The sequence below is a fragment of the Nomascus leucogenys genome, chromosome 9, assembly GCF_006542625.1.
Source record: "Nomascus leucogenys isolate Asia chromosome 9, Asia_NLE_v1, whole genome shotgun sequence".
NCBI classification, from domain to species: Eukaryota; Metazoa; Chordata; class Mammalia; order Primates; family Hylobatidae; genus Nomascus; species Nomascus leucogenys.
The window spans coordinates 94,150,574-94,176,863 of NC_044389.1; the positions used below are offsets into that span (position 1 = coordinate 94,150,574).

At 38.1% G+C, this 26,290-nt stretch overlaps 1 protein-coding gene across 1 annotated transcript in view; it reads left to right on the plus strand.

The window, feature by feature from the left end:
* NEBL (nebulette) overlaps positions 1 to 26,290 on the plus strand; it is a 443,477-nt gene that overhangs the window by 49,489 nt on the left and 367,698 nt on the right. The window lies entirely within an intron of this gene.

Sequence of the window (26,290 nt, forward strand, 5' to 3'; positions counted from 1 at the left end):
CTGCCACTCTGTAAGCATTTATCCCCTCTACTAGGGAAAAAAAGCCCAGGCCTGATTATAATGGGTCAGCAAGTGGAGGAGGAGATATTATTAACTTCAATGTCTTTGGTATTGGACTTCTTTTCATTCCTGCATTAATAACTCATAACTTATTGATCTTTTCCCTAATCTTTGTTAGTGATGTTGCCTTAAATTATAAAGGACAGTAATACAATATTAGTAACAGTTCTATCAATATGCTAAAAGCTTTACGTCCTCCTACTCCTTCATTTTTAATCAAAATAGAACCTTCCCTGAAGGATTGGGTTATGAGTACAATGAATTTATGTTGGGCTAGTAGGCAACATTATGATTTAAAAGCATTTCTCAATGGCCAAGTAGATAAGGAATTATATGAAATTCTACAAATACCAAGAGGTATTTCAGTGATTTACAAATATTGTCTACCTTCTGTATTCATAAAATGTCATAGATTGGTGCCAGTGAACACACACATATATCTCAGGTGAGGATTGGCCTCAGAGAACTTACCGGTACATTCTAGGAGAGAAAAAAAAAAAAAAAAAAAGAACTTACATGAAATATTTACTAAATAACATAAGAAAACTTAAACCTAAATGTTAGATTGGTTGGAGATACACATATACAACCAATTGGAGATTATGTATATTTATATAATATATATATAATGATCTATGTTGAAGATTTTATGAATATATTGGTTTGAGATTATATATATATATATATATATATATTCTGATGATATATGATCATCAGAATTCAGAGAAGGGGAACTATAGATTGGATGAAGTTGAAGATGCCAATATGAAGGGGAAGGAAGAATTTGGATAATTTGGATAGAGGGGAGCAAGGTGGGGAGAAGAAGAGTTCCAGGCATGGGAAGTAACACTGGTAAATTCAAAAAGAAGGACTAAGTGGTGGGGATTTATGGAAGGGCAGGACCACTTGAGCTCAGGGCTCTCGTGACATAAAAGACTTAGTGAGCTTTTTACTAACATCTTCAGTGTGTGAATAAAGATGATGATAAAGAACTTTAAGAATATGCAGTTCTCTGTACAGATATGAAGTAGCAATTATCCTCAAATTATATTGTTTCTAGCTTAAGTAATTTAGTCTATTTGCCAAAATTGAAAGAAAATTATGAAATCACAAGTACTTATATTTGCAAATACACTGGAGTGTCCCAAAATGACAAAAAGTACAGATTTATCTTTGACTTTGTACAGAGTAAGATCTAGAACAGTGAGAATCTTGGCACTTGCTGGATTTTTAAGGGTTGCATGGATTTAATATAAAGACGTCCTTTGGTATCGACCTCAAAGGGATAGTATATGTGACTTTCCAGGCCACCTGTAGAAGGCAGTCTTCATTGCCCAGAGAAAGTGTTAAGCATTGATAAAATCTCACTGATATGAGATATTTCAAAAAAATTTCTGGCTTGTTATTAGAACCAGCCAAAATGATTTCGTTGAGTATCTTCTATGACCCCAGCAGCCTACAAGGAAATATGTGAGACCCCTGATTCTTGATCTTACAGAACTTATTAGGAAGATGAGAGTATTCACTGGAAGAAAATTAGGAAATAAAGGCATATACAAGGAGGGAATACTTGAAGGGGGTATAAGTGGACGTCTTTGCTGCTGTTCTTTCTCTCATTTCCCTTTTCCTTAGGAAGTTGATCTGTCCTATTTTCAACTGCTATCTCTACTGGTGACTCAAATAGATACCTCTTCTAGATCCCTTACCCAGACACTGAGCATTTTTGCACCATCCTAAACTTCAGATCTCCAAACCCAAACTCTGTCTCTCCCAACCAGATTAAGTCTCATTTTCTGCCTTTTATAGTACCCTTCTTCTAATCACCCAGGCTCAAAATCATTGACTATTTCTGTGTATCTGTACATTTTTATCACTCGCCATGACCACTTATTCTGGATTGTGAGTAGATCAAGAGAATAGAGAGATTTTTAATCAAGTGAGCCCAAATATGCAAAGCAAGTATGGAGGAGAGAAGGAAATGAAGTGACACTCTCGAGTCTCTTTGGTGGAAGACACAGATGGTAGAGTTTTGACTTAGTGGCACTGAGATAGATCTGTTTCAGGGCAAGATAGAATAGTGGGAGAGATCCCAGCTGGGCACAGTGGCTCATGCCTGTAATTCCAGTACTTTGGGAGGCTGAGGTGAGCGGATCATCTGAAGTCAGGAGTTTGAGAGTAGCCTGGCCGACATGGTGAAACCCTGTCTCTATTAAAAATACAAAAACTAGCCAGGCATGGCGGCGGGTGCCTGTAATCCCAGCTACTTGGCAGGCTGAGGCAGGAGAATTGCCCGGAGGTGGAGGTTGCAGTGAGCCAAGATCGCGCCACTGCACTCCAGCCTGGGTGATAGAAAGAGACTCTGTCTCAAAACAACAACAACAACAACAACAACAACAACAACAACAGGAGAAATCCCCACATTCCTTGGCCTGAAAATGTATTTGTATATACATTACCTGTTAACTTCCTTAATATTGGTATATCAAATTTTGATAGAGTTTTGCTTTCAAAGTTTTAGAAAAGCTTGGCATTGAAAGAAATTTGCATCTTTAAATTTGCATTTTCTATCACTTCATTTTGGTATCCTGGTGGATTTACATGCAAAACACATCTATCTCCAGGCTGTCTAATGTGCTACTGTCAATTAGTGAAGTTCACTGTCGTGTGTTGTGGGCTATCTTTCCCTGGTGCCATTTAAACGGAGATGGCATCGCTATTTCAGATACTGAAGTTGTGAGCATAGCATTGGGTAGGAGATTGGACTAGCTCTGTATGACTCATTCTAAGATTAGGATTTTCTAACTTGATAGTGATTCATAAGACAATTATTTCGTAATGCATTTCTACTATTATGTAGCGTGCATGTGATAGGCATACATTGATTTGGACTTTTCCTGTGACAACTTGGAAGGCAGAAAGTTAAGCACTTAAAAATGGTGTCCAAGGGTGGCAGAGTATTCATGAATTATACTATGATTGTTGAATTAAACTAAATAAATATTATCTTGACTTTGTTTGCCAACTTTTTTGGTAGGATGGAACTCAAGAGGTAGGGACTGCACCTTGGAAGCATGGGGATTGGCATGACCGTGGCATTAAAGTGATTAATTCCCTGACAATTAGCCTAAGTTTATAAAGTTATACAGTGTTAAGGGCTCAGGGTGTCTCTCCATAAGCAAGATAGAAAGGGATGGAAAGAAATACCACTTCCTTCTTTGAACTGAAGCCATGTGAGACAAGGAATGAAAGAGTATAATTTTAAGGCGTTTGGTAGATACTGTTAAAAAAAGTTTCAGGGCCAAACATACTTTAGAATTGATCTCCTGGGGTTTTCAGTCAGGTCCAATGTTCTCAGTGTGATGTTTTCAGATGCCTCCTCTCTACTCCAGGGAGGAAGTCAGAAGTTATTGTATGATGCCTGAAAGTGTAGTTCCTTTAGATCCTGTGCCAGTATCCCATCATCATCTTGGGACAAAGAATATGGTAAACATCCACAGCTTACACAATAGAATGGAATAATTCCTTTGAACCAGATTAACCATAGGGAAAATATCTTCATATCTTCATAGCAGCCAATGCAGAGCTGTGTGTATTTAGCACTGACTTCAGACCTCACTTGGGCGTGTGTTCTTCCTCTGCAGGGCTTAGTTATCCACAGGGAACTTCTTCACTCTAACCCTCTTGTATAGGTGGTCCTGGTTTTTTTTTTTGTTGTTGTTGTTGTCATGAAATACTTTTGAAGAGTGCTAATCCCCAATAAATATAGAAGGATGATGGGAGAGAGAACCAGTATTTTATGACTGCTCTAGTAATTAATAAGTGACCTAGGTAAGAATGGCCAGCAGGTGCTAAAATTAGTGAGTGAAAGATTGTTGAAGAATGGAATATTCTCCAAGTATCAACCCTTGGACTACTTAGTTGCAAAGATGAAATGCACCTTTATGATGGGGAATACTTTAAACCAGTGATCAAATTTAAATAATTTTTTTGTTTTTTTTTTTTGAGACAGAGTCTCACTGTGTTGCCCAGGCTACAGTGCAGTTGTGCTATCACAGCTCACTGTAGCCTTGACCTCCTAGGCTTAGGTGATCCTCCTATCTCAGCCTCCTGAGTAGCTGGGGATATAGGCACATGCCATCATGCAGGGCTAATTTTTAAATTTTTGGTAGAGACAGGGTCTCCCTATATTGCCCAGGCTGGCTTCAAATTCTGGTCTCAAGGGATCCTCCTGCCTCAGCCTCCCAAATTGCTGGGATTATAGGTGTAAGCCACTGTCGCTGGCTAAATTTAAATAATTTAACATCATTACTAGAGTAACAAATTGACATCATTCACCCATTGACTTATTCTCTGCCCATCACTTAGCATTCCTCCCCACTATGTTCCACCTGAATCGAATCATGAGGAAACAATTAGATAAATCCCCAAATGAGGTGTTATCCTCTTGAGAAATATCAGTCATTATAAACCAGAAAGGCTGAGGAGCTGTTTAAAGGAGACTGAAGAGATATGACATCTAAATGTAGGATGTGATCCTGGATCCCATCCTGGATCAGGGAAATAGCTATCAAGGACATTTCTTGGTCCATTTCAGGAAATTTGAAAATGGACCATATAATAGATAATGATATTGTATCAATGGTCAATTTCCTGAGTGTTATAATTATGCATATGTAAGGGAATGTTTTTGTTTTTGGGAGATTCATGTTGAAGCATTTATGACTTAATTGTCATGACGCTTGCTACTAACTTTCAAATGGTTCACATTTATACATATAAATTATCTAAAACATGTATGGTAATATTTATTTATAATAAAAATAAATGTTATATATGTTATATTCAGTGTATTACTCAATATAACTATATTGTATTAAGTATATTACAAATATTTGCTTTATACCTGTACATATATCCGTTTGTGTATGTATATAAAGCAAATATGCCAAAATGTTAGTGGTTGGTGAATCTAGATGAAGGGTATCTTCATCACACTAGTTTTGAAGCTGTTCTGCAGGTTTGAAATTTTTCAAAATAAAAAGTTAGGAAAAAAGAACTTTGTGTTAGAGATGAGGTATTGGAGAAAAATGTTGAGCTATTAAATTCAGGTTCATGAGAAAATGACATGTCATTATTGTCGAATAAAGCAAAGCTAGAAGACATAGTATCCACAAACATAAACTGTAAAGTGAGATTGATGTAGATCATCCAGAATTAACTATTTTTGGAGTAGAGAAAGGATTGCTTTGGGCATCTTAGTCTCTCTCTTCTTTTGTTTCCATGATATTAGCTTTCTCATGTTGCAAGTCCTTAGCTCACAAGATAGTTGTAAGAATGATTGAGAAGATGTGTATGAAAGTGCTCTGTAAGTGGTGAAAGTAATGTCTCTAAGCTTCTTTGTGTTTAGGATGTCACTTGTGCTGAACTGTAACACCCAATGTTGTATTTTGGGTTGTAACTTGTGCTGAAGTACAACATCCAGTGTTTGTATTTTCTATGAAAGATTATGCATTCATAGGAAAGAGAAACTTAATCAGTGGCTTCATTAAGACTCATTTCACACATACGTAATTTAGAAAAAGAAAACTGACTCTGTTTCGCTGAGATTAATAGAGTTCTGCCCATGGCATATCTAAAACAGTGTCTAAATACATCTAACACATAATAGTTTTTTTTTCAGTAAAGAAACAAAATTTCACTTATTTTTAATGCTCATTTAGCCAGTTGCATTTATGGAAAATCTTTCCCCAGAGGTTGGAAAACTAGCAAACAGCAACTTTAATATAAGTCAATAGAACATTAAGTAGACAAAAGCTCGGAGTTACATGCTGTGCTATTATCTTGTGATAATTTCAATTTAGGTTTCTTTTTAAGTGTGCGTTCAGGATTTTACTGTTAGACTAAATGTAAAATGGAGTCAATGTCTGTGGAGTACTGACATGAACCTGGAGAGTGAACATTTTGCCCCTTCTCAGGGAAGAAGGCCAGAATATCTGTAAAACGGTGACATTTTGATCCTGACTGGAAGAAAACCATGTTGAAAGAACGATAAGGAAGGGATTATGGAACAACAAACATAACTTGTCAGCTGGAGGAGACGTTCCTGTTGGCATTGAACTTGATGAATTTCTTCAGCTAGTATAGACAGTTCAGGTGTAGGCTATAGTTTTCACTGGTAGTGGCTGTGGGGTGCTGCATCAGCCAGACTGACACTAGGTTGCCATCCTTCTCAGTGGGCACATGAGGAAATCATAATGATGGCTATGTTAGCAACCATTGGGTAATTATTCTGTGGCTAGGAGTGAAGTTCAATGCTTTCTGTGTATTTTCTCAGTTAAACTTCACTATATCCCTGAGGTAGGTAAGAAATATTTCTAATATTCTTTTTTTATAGATCAGGTGGACTCAGGTTAGATAACTTATGTAAGGTCATACAGATAATAGTGGCCAAGTTGCTACTTGAACCCAGGTTGTCTGACTCTAGAGCCTGTTTTATAACCACCACGCTATACTCAACTGATTCTCTAAAGTTGATATTTGCGAGAACAGATGAAAAAGATGTGGAAGCTTTTTAGCTATAGGGAGATGCATTCAGCAATGATTGAGTAAAAGGGATTGAAATTACTCTGTCAACATAACATACTAAGAATAACTAGGCAATATATAGGACACAACAGTTGTCAGACATTAGACAAGCAGCACAGACAGTGACCTTTCAGAGAAGGCAAACAAACGAGATTGTTGCAGCTTGCTGCCTGGAGAGAGTTCTAGGCTGAGGCACAGGAATATATATTATATTCCTAGACATATAACAGAGCCCAGGAATTACCCTAAGTTGAGGAGACAGAGTTCAGAGGTTGGAGAGGCTAAGGCTGCTAGAATTCACAGGGTCAGATCTTGGTTGGAAGAGATCTAACCAAGGTTAGGAGAGACAGAGAGGTGACTCTGGAGATCTGTTGAGTTTTCAGTGAGGAAACTCCCCGAGGCCAGAAAAAGATGCAGGAGAGAATCAAGAATTGGGTGGAGTCACCAGGAGCTCAATAGTTTTTTTTTTCCCCCATCACCCAGAGTGGAAAGACACTGGTTCTCAGGGAACCATTGTCTCCTGGTGGGTCTCATGGTGGAGCCAAATTTGCCCTTGACCAAAAGTTCTTCTGGTCTTACTTGGCAGAGCTTAAGAGCAAGCCATGGAAGGAACAGGTGGTATCCAAGTAAGTTTATTGCACCCAGCTCAAGCTCAGCAATATTTAAAATAATAAAAAGGTCCAGCACCAACAAAGTAACATGTGTATTTCTGAAATCCAATAAAAATTACCGGTCATTCAGGTTGGGTGCTGTGGCTCACACTTGTAATCCTAGCATTTTGGGAGGCTGAGGCAGGAAGATGGCTTGAGCCCAGGAATTCATGACCAGTCTGGACAACACAGTGAGACCCCCATCTCTGGAAAATAATTTAAAAAGTAGCTGGGATTGGTGTGGCACACCTGTAGTCCAAGCTACTCAAGAAGTTAAGGTGGGAGGATTGCTTAAATCCAGGAGTTTGAGGTTGCATTGAGCTATGATTGTGCCACTTCACTCCAGCCTGAGGGACAGCAAGATCTTATCTCTAAAAAAGTAAAAAGAAAAACAAATTACCAGGCATTCAAAGAAGCAGGAAAATGTGACCCATAATGAGGAGAAAAACAGTATATAGAAAAAGGCCTAGAATTGACACAGATGATAGAATTACTAGACAAGGACTGCTATGGACTGAATTGTGACCCTCCTCATCTTTACCAAATGCGTATGTTGAAGTCCTAACCCCTAATGTGATGATACTTGGAGATGGAGACTTTGGTAATTTGGTAATTAGTGTTAGGTGATGTTATGAGAGTAGGGCCTTTATGATAAGACTAATAACTGTATAAGAAGAAGAAGAGAGAGATACAGATTACCTTTTTGCATGTGCCGTGTGAGAACACAGTGAGAAGGAGCGATGTGCAAACCAAAAAGAGGGCTCTCACCAGGAACTGAATTGGTTGGCAGCTGGAGTTTGGACTTCCAACCTACAGAATGGTAAGAAATAAATATCTGTTGTTTAAGCCACCCAGTCTATGGTATTTTGTTATAGCAGCCTGAGCTAATACAAGGACATTAAAACAACTATTGTAAATATACTGCGCATGTTCAAGTATGTAGAGGAAAAAAAAAGAGTATGATAAAGAGAGTCATGGAAGATATAAAATAGACGTGCATTAAATTTCTAGAGTTGAAAAAAACACAGGACAGAAGATACATGAGAGGGATAAACAGCAACAATTAGTAAACTTGAAGATACAGCAATTATCTAAAATGAAACAAGAAAAAAAAAGACTAAAAAGAATTAACGGAGCATCAGTGAATAGTGGAACCATAGAAAATGGCCCATCATATTTATAATTATAGTCACAAAAGGAGTGGAAGAAAAGAAACATATCTTAAAAAATAATGGCTAAAAAATTAAGAGCGGATGGGGAAGGAACAGAAAAAAAAATCTAAAGAAATAGTGGCTGAAAAATATCCAAATTTGCTGAAAATCATCATCCCACAGATCCAAAATTTCAATAAGATCCAATTAGAAGAAAGTGAAAAAAACTACACCAAGGCACATCATAATCAAAAGCAGTCAGAGACAAAGGACATTATACACAGAAGAACAAAGGTGATATTGAGCAAACTCCTTGCTGGAAACAATGCAAGTCAGAAGACAATGGAGCAGCACCTTTAAGGCACTGAAAGAAAAAAAACTCTCACCTAGACTTCCATACCAAGTGAAAAAACATTAAAAAACAGATGAAATAAAGAGCTTCCCAGACACACAAAAGCTGAAAGAATTTATCACCTGCTGACCATCAGTACAGGAAATGTTAACAGAAGGCTTTTAGACAGAAAGAAAATGATACCAGAGGGAAACTGAATCTGCACAAAGAAGTAAAAAGCACTAGAAAAGGTAAATATGAACATAAATACAAAAGACTTCTTATTTTTAAAAATATCTTTAAAAAACAATTAACTGTTTAAAGCAAATATTATAAAAAGATATTATAGTAGTAAAATCTGTGACAATAGTAGCACAAAGGCCAGGAAGGGGCAAAAGGGAAAAAGTGTCATGAGGTTATTATACTATATATAAAGTGGTATAATAAAACTTGAAGGTAGACCGTATTAATGTAAAGATGTTTATTACAAACCCTAAAGAAATGCCTAAAGAAACAACATAAAGAGATATAGCTAATAAGCCAATAAAGAAGATAAAAAGGAATCATAAAAAACACTTAATTAAAAAGAAGATAAAAATGAGCAAAAAGAAACAAAGAACAGATTGCAAAAATAGAAAACAAATAGCATGATGATATATTTAAACTCAATCATGTTAATAGCCACATTAAATGTAAATGGTCTAAACTCTGTCAATTAAAAGACAGGCTCTGTCAGATTGGATTAAAAAAAAAGCAGGACCCAACTTTCCATTGGCTAAAAGAAACCTAATTAAATATGAAGACACAGATAGGGTAAAAGTTAAAGGATGGAAAAAGATATAGCATGCCAGCATCAATCAAAGAAAGGTGGAGTAGCTATGTGCATATGGGACAATGTATATTTCTGAGCAAGGAATATTACTAGGAATAAAGAGGGTAATTTCAAAGTGATAAAGAAATCATTTTCTCAAGAAAACATAGCAATCCTAAATGTGGTTGAAGTTTCTAATCCTAAAATGAAAGAAGAAATAGCCAGACCACCATTTAGGTGGAGATTTCAACACCTTACTCTTGATAATTGGTAGAACAAATAGAAAATCAGTAAGAATACAGAATAATTGAACAACACTATAATCAACATGATCAAATTGACATTCATAGAACGTCCTATCTCACAACAGCAGAATGCAAATTCTTTTCAAGTGCACACAGAACATTTACCAAGATAGACCATATTTTGGGCCATAAAACAAATCTTAATCAATTTAAAAAGATATAAGTCATTCAGGGTATGTTTTCTGACCACAGTGGGATTAAATTAGAAATTAATAACAGAAAGATATCTGGATAATCCCCAAATAGTTGGAAAACACACAACACACTTGAATAACTTGAATCAATACCAGAAGAAATCACAAGTGAAATTAGAAAATATTTTGAAGTAAATGAAAATTAAAACAACATATTAAAACCCACAACAACAATTTGTGAGTTCCAATAAACAATGCTTAAAGGAAAATTAATAGCATTAAAAGTGTATTATATTAGAAAACTAGAAGGTTCTAAAACCAATGACTTAAGCTTCAACCATAAGAAACTAGAAAAAGAAGAGCAAATTAAAGCAAAAGTAAGCAGAAGAAAGGAAATAATAAACTATAGGAGCAGTGTCAATGGCATAAAAAACAGAAAAATAATAGAGAAAATCAATGAAAGCAAAGGCTAGTTATCTTTTTACTTTATTAAAATATTGAGCTTATTTTAGATGTATATTTTTGTCTTCCCACTATTTCCATGTCTGACCATTGGTACTATGTATGTAGTACATACATACTTTGAGCGTGTATAGAATGTTAACATTCCATACAAACTTAAAACCAAGCAAAGGGTGCAGTTCCATTTTTACAAACTAAATGACATTTTGGACAACACATTCTGGGCAATGGGACCTGGACAACATTTATCAAACATGGTAAGGAAAGTTCTCACTCTGCTTTATAAAAAGGACAGCCAGATATCATCTGTTACAGAAACGAAATAAGATGGAAAATTTTTAACAAACTGTTAACACTATTTTCTTAAAGACACTTCATCCACTGCCAGAGATCTGAATAGCCTCCTGGTCAGTCATCCAGAAGCAACTCTTCGCATAATTGATGAACTTGGCTTCCACTTTGGGAAGAGAACCACCTTTTTCTGTGTTTGCTTGCATTTTTGCTTTAATGTCTTCTACAGAACTAGGTCCTTTTGCTGTTTTAGGAGTTTTTTCCTGTTGTTTTTTTTTTTTTTTTTTTTTTTTTAGGATTCTCATCCTTTTGATCTTGGTATTGATGGTTTTGAGTCTTTTCCATGGTGGAAATGATTTTTGTGCATTTTTGGCTGGAGCACTTCGTATAGATTTCTTCACTGGCACTTTTTCTTCAGTTTCCTCATCATCAAAATCTCCTCCTCCTCCTCTTCCCTCCTCCTCCACTTCCTCCGCCTCCTCCTTCTTCTTATTCTTATTCTCCTTCTCTTTCTCCTTCCTCTTCCTCCTCCTGCTCCCCCTCCCCCTCCTCCTCCTTCTTCAGCAGTGGCAGCAAGTTTTACTTTTTCTGTGGAAACTTGTTACCACTTCCAGGGACAGATCACTTTCCAGATACACTTAAGAGTTTCACATCCTCCTCCTCTTCGTCTTCTCACTCTGCATCTTCCTCCACAGATACTAAGTGCTGTCCATGCATATGTACAGGCTCGGAACCACACTTCAACTGTAAAGACTGGGTGGTGTAATTTCAAAGCCCCCCAAGGGAAATCATTGGCTGTACAGACATTTTCATTTTTTTCTTTTTCTTTTTTTTTTTTTTTTTATTATACTTTAAGTTCTAGGGTACATGTGCACAATGCGCAGGTTTGTTACATAGGTATACATGTGCCATGTTTGTTGGTTTGCTACACCCATCAACTCGTCATTTACATTAGGTATTTTCCTAATGCTATCCCTCCCCCAGTCCCCCACCCCCTGAGAGGTCCCAGTGTGTGATGTTCCCCACCCTGTGTCCAAGGGATCCCATTGTTCAGTTCCCACCTATGAGTGAGAACATGTGGTGTTTGGTTTTCTGCCCTTGTGATAGTTTGCTGAGAATGATCGTTTCCAGCTTCATCCATGTCCCTGCAAAGGACATGAACTCAACCTTTTTTATGGCTGTATAGTATTCCATGGTGCGTATGTGCCACATTTTCTTAATCCAGTCTATCATTGATGGACATTTGGGTTGGTTCCAAGTCTTTGCTATTGTAAATAGTGTTGCAATAAACATATGTGTGCATGAGTCTTTATAGTAGCATGATTTATAATCCTTTGGGTATATACCCAGTAATGGGATCACTGGGTCAAATGGTATTTCTAGTTCTAAATCCTTGAGGAATCGCCACACTGTTTTCCACAATGGTTGAACTAATTTACACTCCCACCAACCATGTAAAAGCATTCCTCTTTCTCCACATCCTCTCCAGCATCTGTTGTTTCCTGACTTTTTAATGATCGCCATTCTAACTGGCGTGAGATGGTGTCTCATTGTGGTTTTGATTTGCATTGCTCTGATGACCACTGATGATGAGCATTTTTTCATGTGTCTGTTGGCTGCATAAATGTCTTCTTTTGAGAAGCGTTTGTCCATATCCTTTCCCACTTTTTGATGAGGTTGTTTTTTTTTCTTGTAAATTCGTTTAAGTTCTTTGTAGATTCTGGCTATTAGCCCTTTGTCAGATGGGCAGATTGCAAAGATTTTCTCCCATTCTGTAGGTTGCCTGTTCACTCTGATGATAGTTTCTTTTGCTGTGCAGAAGCTCTTTAGTTTAATTAGATCCCATTTGTCAATTTTGGCTTTTGTTGCCATTGCTTTTGGTGTTTTAGTCATGGAGTCTTTGCCCATGCCTATGCCCTGAATGGTATTGCCTAGGTTTTCTTCTAGGGTTTTTATTGTTTTAGGTCTAACATTTAAGTCTTTAATCCATCTTGAATTAATTTTTGTTTACAGTGTGAGGAAGGGATCCAGTTTCAGCTTTCTACGCATGGCTAGCCAGTTTTCCCAGTACCATTTATTAAATAGGGAATCCTTTCCCCATTGCTTGTTTTTGTCAGGTTTATCACAGATCAGATGGTTGTAGATTCATGGTGTTGTTTCTGAGGCCTCTGTTCTGTTCCATTGGTCTATATATGTGTTTTGGTACCAGTACCAGCCTGTTTTGGTTACTGAAGCCTTGTAGTATAGTTTGAAGTCAGGTAGCATGATGCCTCCAGCTTTGTTCTTTTTTCTTAGAGTTGTCTTGGCTATGTGGGCTCTATTTTGGTTCCATGTGAAGTTTAAAGTAGTTTTTTCCAATTCTGTGAAGAAAGTCAGTGGTAGCTTGATGGGGATAGCATTGAATGTATAAATTACCCTGGGAAATAGGGCCATTTTAATGATATTGATTCTTCTTATCCATGAGCATGGAAAGTTCTTCCATTTGTTTGTGTCCTCTTTTATTTTGTTGAGCAGTGGTTTGTAGTTCTCCTTGAAGGGGTCATTCACATCCGTTGTAAGTTAAATTCCTAGATATTTTATTCTATTTGTAGCAATTGTGAATGGGAGTTCACTCATGATTTGGCTATTTGTCTGTTATTGCTGTATAGGAATGCTTGTGATTTTTGCACACTGATTTTGTACAGACATTTTCAAAGTTGCCAGTGTTACTTTAATTGGACTGCCTTCATAATTCATTGCCTCTGCTTCAACAATGTGCAATTCATCCTTTGCACGAGTCCCTAACCTGACTGTTCTTAAAGATAATTGGAGCTCATTTTCATCAGTATCCACTTTCAAGTGATAATCTTTGTTGGTTCTGGGGCCTCAGGGGGCTCATGTCCATGTCCATTGAACCTTCCATGGGGTGGTGGCATGTGCTTAGGTAGGAGAGAAGGTGGATGGAGATAAATGACTACTGCTCCAGAGAAGAGCTGTACAGGACAGAATCACACCAGGGCTAGTTATCTGAGAGTATGAAAATCGCTAAATAGGCAGAATGATTAAGAAAAAAAGAGGGAACAAAGAACCAATACCAGGGATGACAGAAATGACATTACTACAGATTGTATAGATATTAAAAGAATAGTAAGGGAATATTATGAGTAGCTCTATACAAATAAATTTGATAACTTCTAGATGAAAGAGAAAAATTTCTTGAATGCACACTATGAAAGCTCACTTAAGAAGACATAGGCCTATTAAGAAACTTAAATTTGTATTTAAGAACATTACCGTTATAAAAACAAACACCTCCAGGCCCAGTTGCCTTCACTGGAGTTCTAGCAAAGATTGAAGTAAAAAGTATCAATTCTACACAGACTCCTTCAGTAAATAGAAGTGGGCACAAGGCCAGCATGACCTTGATTCTCAAAGCTAGACAAAGCAATTATAATAAATGAACATTGTCCACAGAAGAAAACAGGAAAGACCTAAAATTGACACCCTAACATCACAATTAAAAGAACTAGAGAAGCAAGAGCAGACACATTCAAAAGCCAGCAGAAGACATGATGTAACTAAGCTCAGAGCAGAACCGAAGGAGATAGAGGCATGAAAAACCCTTCAAAAATTCAATGAATCCAGGAGCTGGTTTTTTGAAAAGACTAACAACATAGATAGACCACTAGCCGGACTAGTAAAGAAGACAAGAGAGAAGAATCAAATAGACACAATAAAAAATGATAAAGGGGATATCACCACTGATCCCACAGAAATACAAACTACCATCAGAAAATACTATAAACCCCTCTATGCAAATAAACTAGATAATCTACAAGAAATGGATGAATTCCTGGACACATACACCCTCCCAAGACTAAACCAGGAAGAAGCTGAATCTCTGAATAGACCAATAACAAGTTCTGAAATTGAGGCAGTAATTAATAGCCTACCAACCAAAAAAAGTCCAGGACCAGACAGATTCACAGCCGAATTCTACCAAAGATACAAAGAGGAGCTGGTAGCATTCCTTCTGAAACTATTTCAATCTGTAGAAAAAGAGGGAATCCTCCCTAACTCATTTTATGAGGCTAGCATCATCCTGATACCAAAGCCTGGTAGAGACACAACAAAAAAAAGAGAATTTTAGGCCAATATCCCTGATGAACATCAATGCAAAAATCCTCAATAAAATACTGCCAAACTGAATCCAGCAGCACATCAAAAAGCTTATCCACCACAATCAAGTGGGCTTCATCCCTGGGATGCAAGGCTGGTTCAACATACGCAAATCAATAAACGTAATCCATCACACAAACAGAGCTAACAGCAAAAACCACATGATTCTCTCAATAGATGCAGAAAAGGCCTTCGACAAAATTCAACAAGGCTTCATGTTAAAAACTGTCAATAAACTAGGTATTGATGGAACGTATCTCAAAATAATAACAGCTATTTATGACAAACCCACAGCCAATATCATACCAAATGGGCACCCTTTGAAAATAGGCACAAGACAAGGATGCCCTCTCTCACCACTCCTATTCAACATAGTGCTGGTAGTTCTGGCTAGGGCAATCAGGCAAGAGAAAGAAATAAAGGGTATTCAATTAGGAAAAGAGGAAGTCAAATTATCTGTTTGCAGATGATATGACTGTGTATTTAGAAAAACCCATTGTCTCAGCCTAAAATCTCCTTAAGCTGATAAGTAAATTCAGCAAAGTCTCAGGATACAAAATCAATGTGCAAAAATCACAAGCATTCCTATACACCAATAACAAACCAACAGAGGGCCAAATCATGAGTGAATTCCCATTCAGAATTACTACAAAGTGAATAAAATACCTAGAAATCCAACTCAAAAGGGATGCGAAGGATCACTTCAAGGAGAACTACAAACCACTGTTCAATGAAATAAAAGAGGACACAAACAAATGGAAGAACTTTCCATGCTCACAGATAGGAACAATCAATATCGTGAAAATGGCCACACTGCCCAAGGTAATTTATACATTCAATTCTATCCCCATCAAGCTACCACTGACTTTCTTCACAGAATTGGAAAAAACTACTTTAAACTTCACATGGAACCAAAATAGAGCCCACATAGCCAAGACAATTCTAAGCAAAAAGAACAAAGCTGGAGGCATCATGCTACCTGACTTCAAACTATACTACAAGGCTACAGTAATCAAAACAGGCTGGTACTGGTACCAAAACAGATATATAGACCAATGGAACAGAACAGAGGCCTCAGAAACAACACCATGCATCTACAACCATCTGATCTTTGATAAACCTGACAAAAACAAGCAATGGGGAAAGGATTCCCTATTTAATAAATGGTGCTGGGAAAACTGGCTAGCCATGTGTAGAAAGCTGAAACTGGATCCCTTCCTTACACCGTATACAAAAATTAACTCAAGATAGAGTAGAGGCTTAAACGTAAGACTGAACACCATAAAAAACTGTAGAAGAAAACCTAGGCAATACCATTCAGGGCATAGGCATGGGTAAAGACTTCATGACTAAAACACCAAAAGCAATGGCAACAAAAGCCAAAATTGACAAATGAGATCTAACTAAACTAAAGAGCTTCTGCACAGCAAAAGAAACTATCATCAGAATGAATAGGCAACCTACAGAATGGGAGAAAATCTTTGCAATCTGCCCATCTGACAAAGGGCTAATATCTAGAATCTACAAAGAACTTAAACAAATATACAAGAAAAAAACAAACAACCCCATCAAAAAATGGGCAAAGGATATGAACAGACACTTCTCAAAAGAAGACATTTATGCAGCCAACAGACACATGAAAAAATGCTCATCATCAGTGGTCATCAGAGAAATGCAAATCAAAACCACAATGAGACACCATCTCATGCCAATTAGAATGGCGATCATTAAAGTCAGGAAACAACAGATGCTGGAGAGGATGTGGAGAAAGAGGAATGCTTTTACATGGTTGGTGGGAGTGTAAATTAGTTCAACCATTGTGGAAAACAGTGTGGCGATTCCTCAAGGATTTAGAACTAGAAATATCATTTGACCCAGTGATCCCATTACTGGGTATATACCCAAAGGATTATAAATCATGCTACTATAAAGACACATGCACACATATGTTTATTGCAACACTATTTACAATAGCAAAGACTTGGAACCAACCCAAATGTCCATCAATGATAGACTGGATTAAGAAAATGTGGCACATACACACCATGGAATACTATACAGCCATAAAAAAGGATGAGTTCATGTCCTTTGCAGGGACATGGATGAAGCTGGAAGTGATCATTCTAAGCAAAGTATCACAAGGACAGAAAACCAAACACCGCATGTTGTCACTCATAGGTGGAAGTTGAACAATGAGAACACATGGACCCAGGGCAGGGAACATCACACACTGGGGCCTGTCGGGGGGTGGGGGACTGGGGGAAGGATTTCATTAGGAAAATACCTAATGTAAATGATGAGTTGATGGGTGCAGCAAACCAATAAACATGGCACATGTATACCTATTTCACAAAACTGCGTGTTCTGCGCATGTATCCCAGAGCTTAAAATATAAAAGAAAAAGAAATGAAGATTATTACAGACCAATATTCTTCAAGAACACATATGTAAAAGTTATTAACAGAGTTTTAGCCAATAAAATTCAACAATATGTAAAAAAGATAATATCATGGCCAAATTGGGTTTCTTCCAAGAATTCAGGGTTGGCTTAATGTTAAAAAAAAAATCAATCAATGTTTTCCATCTCAGCAGACTAAAAAGGAAAAACCATATGTGTATCTTAATTGGTGTAGAAAAGCATTTTACTATGTGCAACATCAATTCTTGATAATAACTCTGAGCAAACTAGGCATAGATGGAAACTTCTTTATCCTGATATAGGGCATCTACAAAAAATGTAAAGCTAACGTCTTACTTGATGGTGAAAGACAGAAAGTTTTCCCCTGAGATGAGGAACAGGGTGAGGAAGTTTGCCTTATTACTTCTATTTAACATAGTACTGGAAGTTCTTATCAGTGCAGTAAGGCAAGAGAAAGTAATAAAAAACACAGAGACTGGAAAAGAAGGTTACAACTATCTTCATTCACAGACCACATGATTGTCTATGTGGATGACCCTAGGGAATCTGAAAGAAAAATCAACTGAACTAATAAATAAGTTTAGTGAGAATGCAGTATATAAGCCAATGTAAAAAATCATTTGCATTTCTATGTACTGGCAATAAGCAATCAGAACTTGAAATTGAAAAACAATATAATTTATGATAGCATCAAAACTTATGAAATACTGGGGATAAATTTGAGGAAAAATGTGTAAAACTTCTACACTGGAAACTACAAAATGTTGCTGGAAAAATTAAATAAGGCCTAAAGAAATGGGGAGATATACAATGCTCATAGATTAGAAGACTCAATATTTTTAAGATATCAGTTCTCCTCAAATTGATCTATATATTTAACATGATTTCAATTGAAATTCCAGAAGGCTCTTCGTTTTGTAGAATTTAACTTGCTGATTCAAAAACACAATTTTGGAAAAAGAAGAACAAAGTTAGAACACTTATAGTATGTGATGTTAAACCTTATTATGCAGCTCTGGTAATCAGGACAGTGTGGTAATATCATACAGGCAGAAGACATACAGGGCAATGTAGAGCAGTGATTTTCCACAAAGACACCAAGTTAGTTCAGTTGGGTGAAGAGAAGAATTCTTTCAACAAGGGGTGCCAGAACAATTGTATATCCAGAAGCACGAAAACAAAACGAAACAAAACCTCAGCACTTACCTCATAACACATGGAAGAATTAACTTGAAGCATATCATAAACTTGAATGTAAGAGTTCAGGCAGTGAAACTTCTAGAAAAAAATGTAGACTATCTTAGTGACTTTGGTTTAGGCAAACATTTTAAGAATATGGCTCAGAAAGTATAAGTGAAAAAAATGGACACATTGACTTTATGAAAATGAAAACCTTTTTCTTTTCAAAAGATACTAATAATTGCATGTCATGAACTAGAGAGCCAGAGAATAGGAGAAAATATTTGCAAAATATATAACACATATATATAAAGAACTCTTGAAACTCAGCAGGAAGAAGACAAAAGCCCAATTAGAAATGGGCAGAAGAGTTGAAGGAGCCTCTTTTTTTCAACATCATTAGTCATTAAGTAGACGTAAAGTAAAACCACTTCTGTTAGGATGGCTAAGATGGAAAAGACTGACCTTATCAAGAATTGAAAAAGGCTGGGCATGGTGGCTCATGCCTGTAATCCCAGCACTTTGGGAGGCCGAGGCGGGCCGATCAGGAGGTCAGGAGATTGAGACCATCCTGGCTAACATGGTGAAACCCCATCTCTACAAAAAATACAAAAAATTAGCCAGGCGTGGTGGCGGGCACCTGTAGTCCCAGCTACTTGGGAGGCTGAAGCAGAAGAATGGCTTTAACCCTGGAGGCGGAGCTTGTAGTGAGCCGAGATTGCAGCCATTGCACTCCAGCCTGGGCAACAGAGTGAGACTCCACTCAAAAAAAAAAAAAAAAAAAAAAAAGAGTTGAAAAAGTTTGGAGTAACTGGAACTCTCCTATGCTCTTGTACATACATTTTATTTTATAAAATACTACAAATATTTTATAAAATAGTTTGGTAGTTTCTTAAAAAAGTTAGATACCGTACTCCTCAGTGATTCCACTCCAAGATAGTTTTCCAAGAGAAATAAGAACATATGTGTGCCATGGACACAGGGAGGGGAACAATAGGCACTGGGGCCTGTCTGGGGGTGGGGTGGGGGGAGGGAGAACATTAGGCTAATACCTGCTGGGCTTAATACCTAGGTGATGGGTTGATAGGTACAGCAAACCACTATGGCACACTCTTACCTATGTAACAAACCTGCACATCCTGCACATGTACCCTGGAACTATAAAAATAAAAATAAAACAAACAAACAAAAAACATGTGTGCAAACATGTGTATAAAGACTTGTACACAAACATGCATAGCAGCTTTGTTTCTGATAGCTCTAAACTAGAAACAGTCCAGAATTCCAACAGGTACATGGTTAAATTTTGTTATACTCATACAATGCAATAGTACTCATAATGAAAAGGAAATATCAATATATTTAATGACACTCAAAAGAATGAAGATCCAAGAAATGTCAAGCATGCCAGTAAGACAACTGCACTCAAAGGAAACTCTAAGTGAGCGAAAGGGACCAGACAATAGTAATTTGTCCACACTATATGGCTCAATTTCAATAAAATTGTAGAAAATGCAATTGAATCTATAGCAACAGAAAGCATATTGTTGGTTCCCTGGGTTTGGGTTAGTGGGTAAGGATGGGGAATGCATTACAAAGAGATATAAGGAAACAGTTGATGATGAAAACGTCCATTATCTTGATTGTGGTGATAGTCTCATGGACATGCATATATCAAAATCCATTAAGTTGTACACTTTAAATATATGCATTATATTGTGAGCCAATTATACCTTATTAAAGCTGTTAAAAAAAGAAGATATAGAGAATTTCGAGACTAAGTTTAGATTGTGCATTGGGCAAGAATCCTAACTTATGCCTTTGGTGAAACATTCAAGTAGCTTATTAACAGTGGTGGTAGAAGTCTGGACATTTAGAGCAGATGAAATCTTAGGAATGATATTTGACATTGCAGAGAAGTAAAATGAGTTGCTCAGGATAGTTACAGGTAATTTAATTAAGCCCTTAACGGAATGCTACATTTCGTGACAAACCTATGAGAATGTTACAGAAGACGGGCCTGCCCTGTCTACCTTTGTGGCTTCCTCTCTGTCTTGGACAATGCTTTGTACACAGTGGTGCTCAGTAAATAGACGCTGGCTAGTCAAAGCATGATGTTTCCTAAACTGAATTATAGATGAGAAGTGCTTCACTTTCTTGGTATAGTGGAAAGATGCATTCAGTAAGTGGTAGATCTTATTACAATTTCCACTTATTGAGCTCATTTGGAGTTTCCTTTGGGCACAAAATTGTCTTAGTGGCATGCTTGACACTTCTTGGGTCTGGAAGAGCTTCTGAAGTGGAACATAAATTGTGGGGGTGCATAGTATTTAAGGCCTGAGTTTGGCTGCAAGTGACAGAGACACCAAACAACAGTGGCTTAAACAAGGTGGAAATGTAGTTCTTTGTCCCCTAAGTCTTAGCTAATGCAGGGTCTCTGCTCTGGGAAACCACTAGGGACCCAGGCTTGTTTTCTTTTTTCCCCCACCATCTCTAGGTCTTGCCTTTGTCCAGATGTTTCACAGTGGCTCTTATCATGTCCACTTTCCCTCTAACAAGAAGGGGTAGCGGAAGGAGGAGTGAAAACTACTACCAGAAAATTCTACTCATCACTTCTGCGTGGATTGTTTTAGCCAGAGCTGTTACTTGACCACATTGCCTGCAAGTGATCTGGGCATAAAGTCTTATCTTGGAAGAACTGAGAATCGATACTGTGAGGCTGCCTAGGAGCCATAGCCACAGGAAAGGATTTGTGTATCACAGAAGCTTTAGCCTTACCGATGACTAGAATTCATGGAAATTCATGATATCATAATGTCTCCCAATTGTTCATTTCTTGCCTCAATTCAGGAAGTGACACAGAGGGGAGACTTGAGTCATGTGACTAGAAGACAGTCTCACCTTTCTACCCCATCCCTGGTCCATCCACTTCTACTTCAGGCCTGTGAATGAAGGAAATAACCTCCCCTGTGTCTCTAAAGTTACATTCTGGTGGTGAATATTTCCTTCCAAAAAAGCTACAAAATGTTCCCGTGAAAGGTCGATATGTGGGAATGGAACCTTTGATTAAAACAAACAAACAAAAAAAACTGTTACAAGAGACATCTGAGACCAATCACAGGAAATTTGTTATCATCATCTAATGGGTAATAGTTTAGTCATTGCTGAGTACTTTACTCTTACTATTTTGTGAAGCAGCTGATTTTCATTTCCACTGTTTCACGGAGAAACGGACTCATGGAAGGATGTAGAATGAAGTAGCTCTCTGTTCAACAAGGAAATCTGTAGCAAAACCAATCCTGGAAACCCAAACTGGGGGTTTGCTATCCATCTCTTTGCCCATCAGGTCATATTTCTTTTGGAGAAAATTAGAAATGATCTAAAGAAAAAGAAAGAAAATTGAAGAACTTTCCTCCCCAAGCCCTGTATTAACAGAATTTACATTTCTCTGTTGATTGCACAGAGGTCAGCCCCCCAGGGTTCACGGGAAACTGGACGGCCTCATCCTCAGAGCCATGCTTTGCACTCTTTATCTTTTACACAGAGTGCAAAAGTGTTGCTTAGCAACATCGATTCTTCCAGCTCTAACAACTGCGGCAGCCCGCACAGCTGACAATGGAGCAGAGTTTGCGAGTGAGCTCCTCATTTTTCAGCTTCTTCACTGTGGCGAGAGGGAATAAAGAAAGAAAAGGCAAGTGGGATGAAAGAAACGCAGTCAACAGCACAGCGTGGAAAAGGACTGGCTGATGGTGGGGAATGGTCGGGTACCACACATCCCACACACACTTAATAAATGCTCGCCAAGAGAATTAAAAGGGGGTGATCACAGTAGCAGAGGTTAATTAGGGAAACTAAAGAGTCAATAGAATGTGATGGCCGGGCAGTCTGGAAATGGAAGTTTTTGACTGAGTGGGTGTCTAAGCACATTCATCCCCTCCCTGTTTTGGGGTTTTGTTTCTTTTTAGGCCAGGTTATTGGGCATGTTTTTAAGGGAAATAGAAAGGATCGAGGAGGACTTCTTGTTTTGTTTTGTTTTTTTTTGCGACTCTGTTATTGGCAAACCTAAATAGGGGTTCAACAGTTTCTTATTGAGTTATAAGTGTTTACAAAGATGTTCAAAACAGCCTGCTTTCAAAACTTCAGTGACTGTAGCATCTTGGGCTGGCTTCTTCTTTGGCCGTGTTCAACAGAGGAGTGTGCAACAGCGAACACTTGCAACTGATCTACAACATTCAAGGTGATTTTAATGTTGGAAATACCCTCATTTCCTGGCTCATAGTCTTTCTCCCTCCTTCCATCCTTTCATGGAGATAAAATGGAAGAACATGTGCTGACCACTCATGTGAGATATTTCAAATCTGAGAGATTACAATCTTTCATATCAAATGTGGTTACGGCCCTTTGTAGAGCAGTTTTCTGAAGTGAATCAGATGAGTTTTTCAGAGCTAAAGGAAGTCAAGATGAAATAAATAAAAGCAGAGAGGAAATTGAAAGGGGTGGTGGTTGGGGGAACATATGTTTTCAGATGATATTTTAAAATAGATGGAGAGCTGATGAGACAGAGATACTGAAAACCGACTCCAGATGGCAGGAATAGCAATGGCAAGCTGGTGTGAAGGGACAGAACACAGGCTGGCACCAGACAGGGGAGGACGCGAAAGGAGAGGAGAGAAACAAGCTGAGCAAAGCAGCCATGTCGGTGGGTGGGCTACTAAGTGTATGAGGTTATAGAAGAAGAAATGGGAATCATTGAATTCATACCCATCACTTTTAGTTTAATAATTTACTCAGTAGGTTCACGTCATTTTAAAAAATGATATGTTTATGAAAAAGGTAGATTTGCTTCAGTCTGTTTTGTTTTATTTTTATTTTTAGAGACAGGGTCTTTCTCTGTTACCCAGGCTGGAGTCCAGTGGCACTATCATGGCTCACTGAAGCCATGAGCTCCTGGGCTCAAGCCATCCTACCGCCTTAGCCTTCCGAGTAGATAGGACCACAGGTGTGTGCCACCATGTCCAGCTATTTTTTTTTTTTTTTGGTGGATATGGTTTCTTGCTATGATGCCCAGGCTGGTCTCGAACTCTTGGGCTCAAATGATGTCTCTGGTTCCGCCTTACGAAGTGTTGGGATTACGAGATTACAGGTGTGAGCCACCATGCCTGGCTAGATTTATTTCACTTTGATTTCTTTGCTAAACCTGTGGCTACAGGCAAAACAACTGCTCAAGTCATCACCAGTGAGAGGCCATGGGGGAAAGCTGGTCAGTGGAGGACTTCCTTAATTTTTTTTGTTTTCTATATACATTCAACTTAGGATGATACATATGTATATGGGAGTGTATTTATGCTCTCCTGTAACAATCTTGTAGGACACCAAATGAACTGAGTTTATCTTCATGGATTGATTGGGAAGGGAGGAATTATTAGGAGAGGGAATTGAGAAACAAGAAATTATTCCAGTTCTAGCAGTAAGACGTCCAGAATGGCTTCTTATTACTAAGGGAGGTAGAACAAGTCACCTCTATTTCTGTGTGAAATGATGCAGTTTCATTTGCATAATAACTATTAAATACCAGTGGGTTTCCTGAGTCTGCATTTGGTACCATATTTCAATTCAATGAGCATTTATTGATGACCTGCTGTGTGACAGGAAAAGTTGTAGGGCTACAAAGAGGAAAGAGTCATAGTTTGATCTTTGTCTTTTGTGTGGATGTGTGAAAATGTCTCCTTTCATATCTGCACTCTCTGTGTAACAGTGTGTGTGAATGTGTACGAGTGCGTATGTATGTGTGTGTGTGTGAGAATGTGTGTGTATGTGTATGAGTGCATGTGTGTGTTGCTATCCTCCTACATGAAAGGGCCCTGAAGCTTTAGCCCTATTGCTGTTATAAATTCATATCCACTCACATTTTTGCCTCTTTTCAGTAGACCCATTGTTACTGATTTCATCCTTTTGCAACATTTAGATAATTGTTGTTATCAGCACTTAGCTACCAGGGTTACAGAAAACATCAAGATTCAAAAGGAGATTATTACGAACGTTCATTTCACGTAGGGTCATGAATTACAGCAGTAACACTTGTCTAGACCATTAAACAAGGAAAAAAATTGGTACACAGAAGGTGACTGCCCTTGTGCTACTAGAGTCTTTCTCATGGAGCTGTGACTATTACATCCATAAAAAAGTCCAATGTCTTCATTTATTGGGTGGTTCCTGTCATGTTTCAGGGGAATGACAATCATTTCAGTTGTGGTGATTGAAGTGGTTGCTTTGGGTAGCTTGCCTTCCAGTTTCATCAGAAATTGACCGAGACTTATCTTTTCTGTTTACACTTCTCTTGGACTTTTTTCATTTGTTCTTGTAGCTTGCCATGGAAACCTGTTTGTAAATATTTTGTGGGTAATGATGTAACCAGAATAGTACAGGCAGAGCCCGGGGCCTCGCAATATACAAAATGACTCATTTAAGCCATGCTGAAATGGAGGTCAGCCTATTGCTATAGGAAACAGAAAGGACACACCATTGTATTGAGCTCATTTTATTTATTTATTTATTTTTGAGACAGAGTCTCACTCTGTCACCCAGCCTGGAGTGCAATGGCGTGATCTTGGCTCACTGCAACCTCCGCCTCCCGGGTTCAAGTGATTCTCCTGCCTCAGCCTCCTGTGTAGCTGAGATTACAGGCACCCGCCACCATACCTGGTTAATTTTTGTATTTTTAGTAGAGACGGGGTTTTACCATGTTGGTCAGGCTGGTCTCGAACCCCTGACCTTGTGATCTGCCCCCCCTTGACCTTCCAAAGTGCTGGGATTACAGGCGTGAGCCACCGCACCTGGCCGGATATGGAGCTCATTTTATTTGCAAAGAGGCAATGAATAATTATTATAAATTTTATTTGGAAACAATAAAGTATTGGGAGTGTGGAGGTGAAAATTTCCAAAGTGGTGGTATCTGGGAAGGTAAAACTCCTACAAATGTATTTAAATAAAATATAAGCCAAGCAATATTACTTTTTGTTTTTTTAAGGATGCCTTGGAGATTTTTGATTGAGCCTCTTTGTGATAGAGAAGGGTAGAGGAATTTGTGGAGAGCTCAGATGAAATAGCTGGGTCTAGAGTGATGCAAAAAGGAGAGATAAGTTAATGAAAGAAAGACCAATGTGATGAAACTAGCCAAAATCTATGTTAAAAAATATACACTCAGGCTGGGCCCGATGGCTCATACGTGTAATCCTGCCGCAGCTGAGGCAGGAGGATTGCTTGAGACCAGGAGTATGAGACTAGCTTGGGCAACATAGTGACACTTCACCTCTATAAAAAATTGCAAAAATTAGCCAGACATGGTGGTGAGCATCTGTGGTCCCAGCTACTGGGGAAACTGAGGCAGGAGGGTTACATGAGCCCAGGGGCTTGAGGCTTTAGTGAACTATGATCAGGTCACTGCTCTCCAGCATGGGTGAGAGACTGAGACCCTGTCTCAAAAAGAAAACACACACACACACACACACACACACACACACGCGCACTCAAAACCAAGTCACTCTAAATCCTGTGTAAACATTCTGGTTTTTTTTTTCTTTAAATAAACTCTTCAATAAATGGGCCTTTAAACAACTTCTTCAGGCTAATCTAAGATACTACCCTCAACAGTGTTTTTGAGAAGTGAGTTTTATATGCAAATTGTATTACTGTTTATATTCCATGTATATCCAACAAGGGGAATTAGCTGATTGAGGATGAGAATAGGGAAAGGG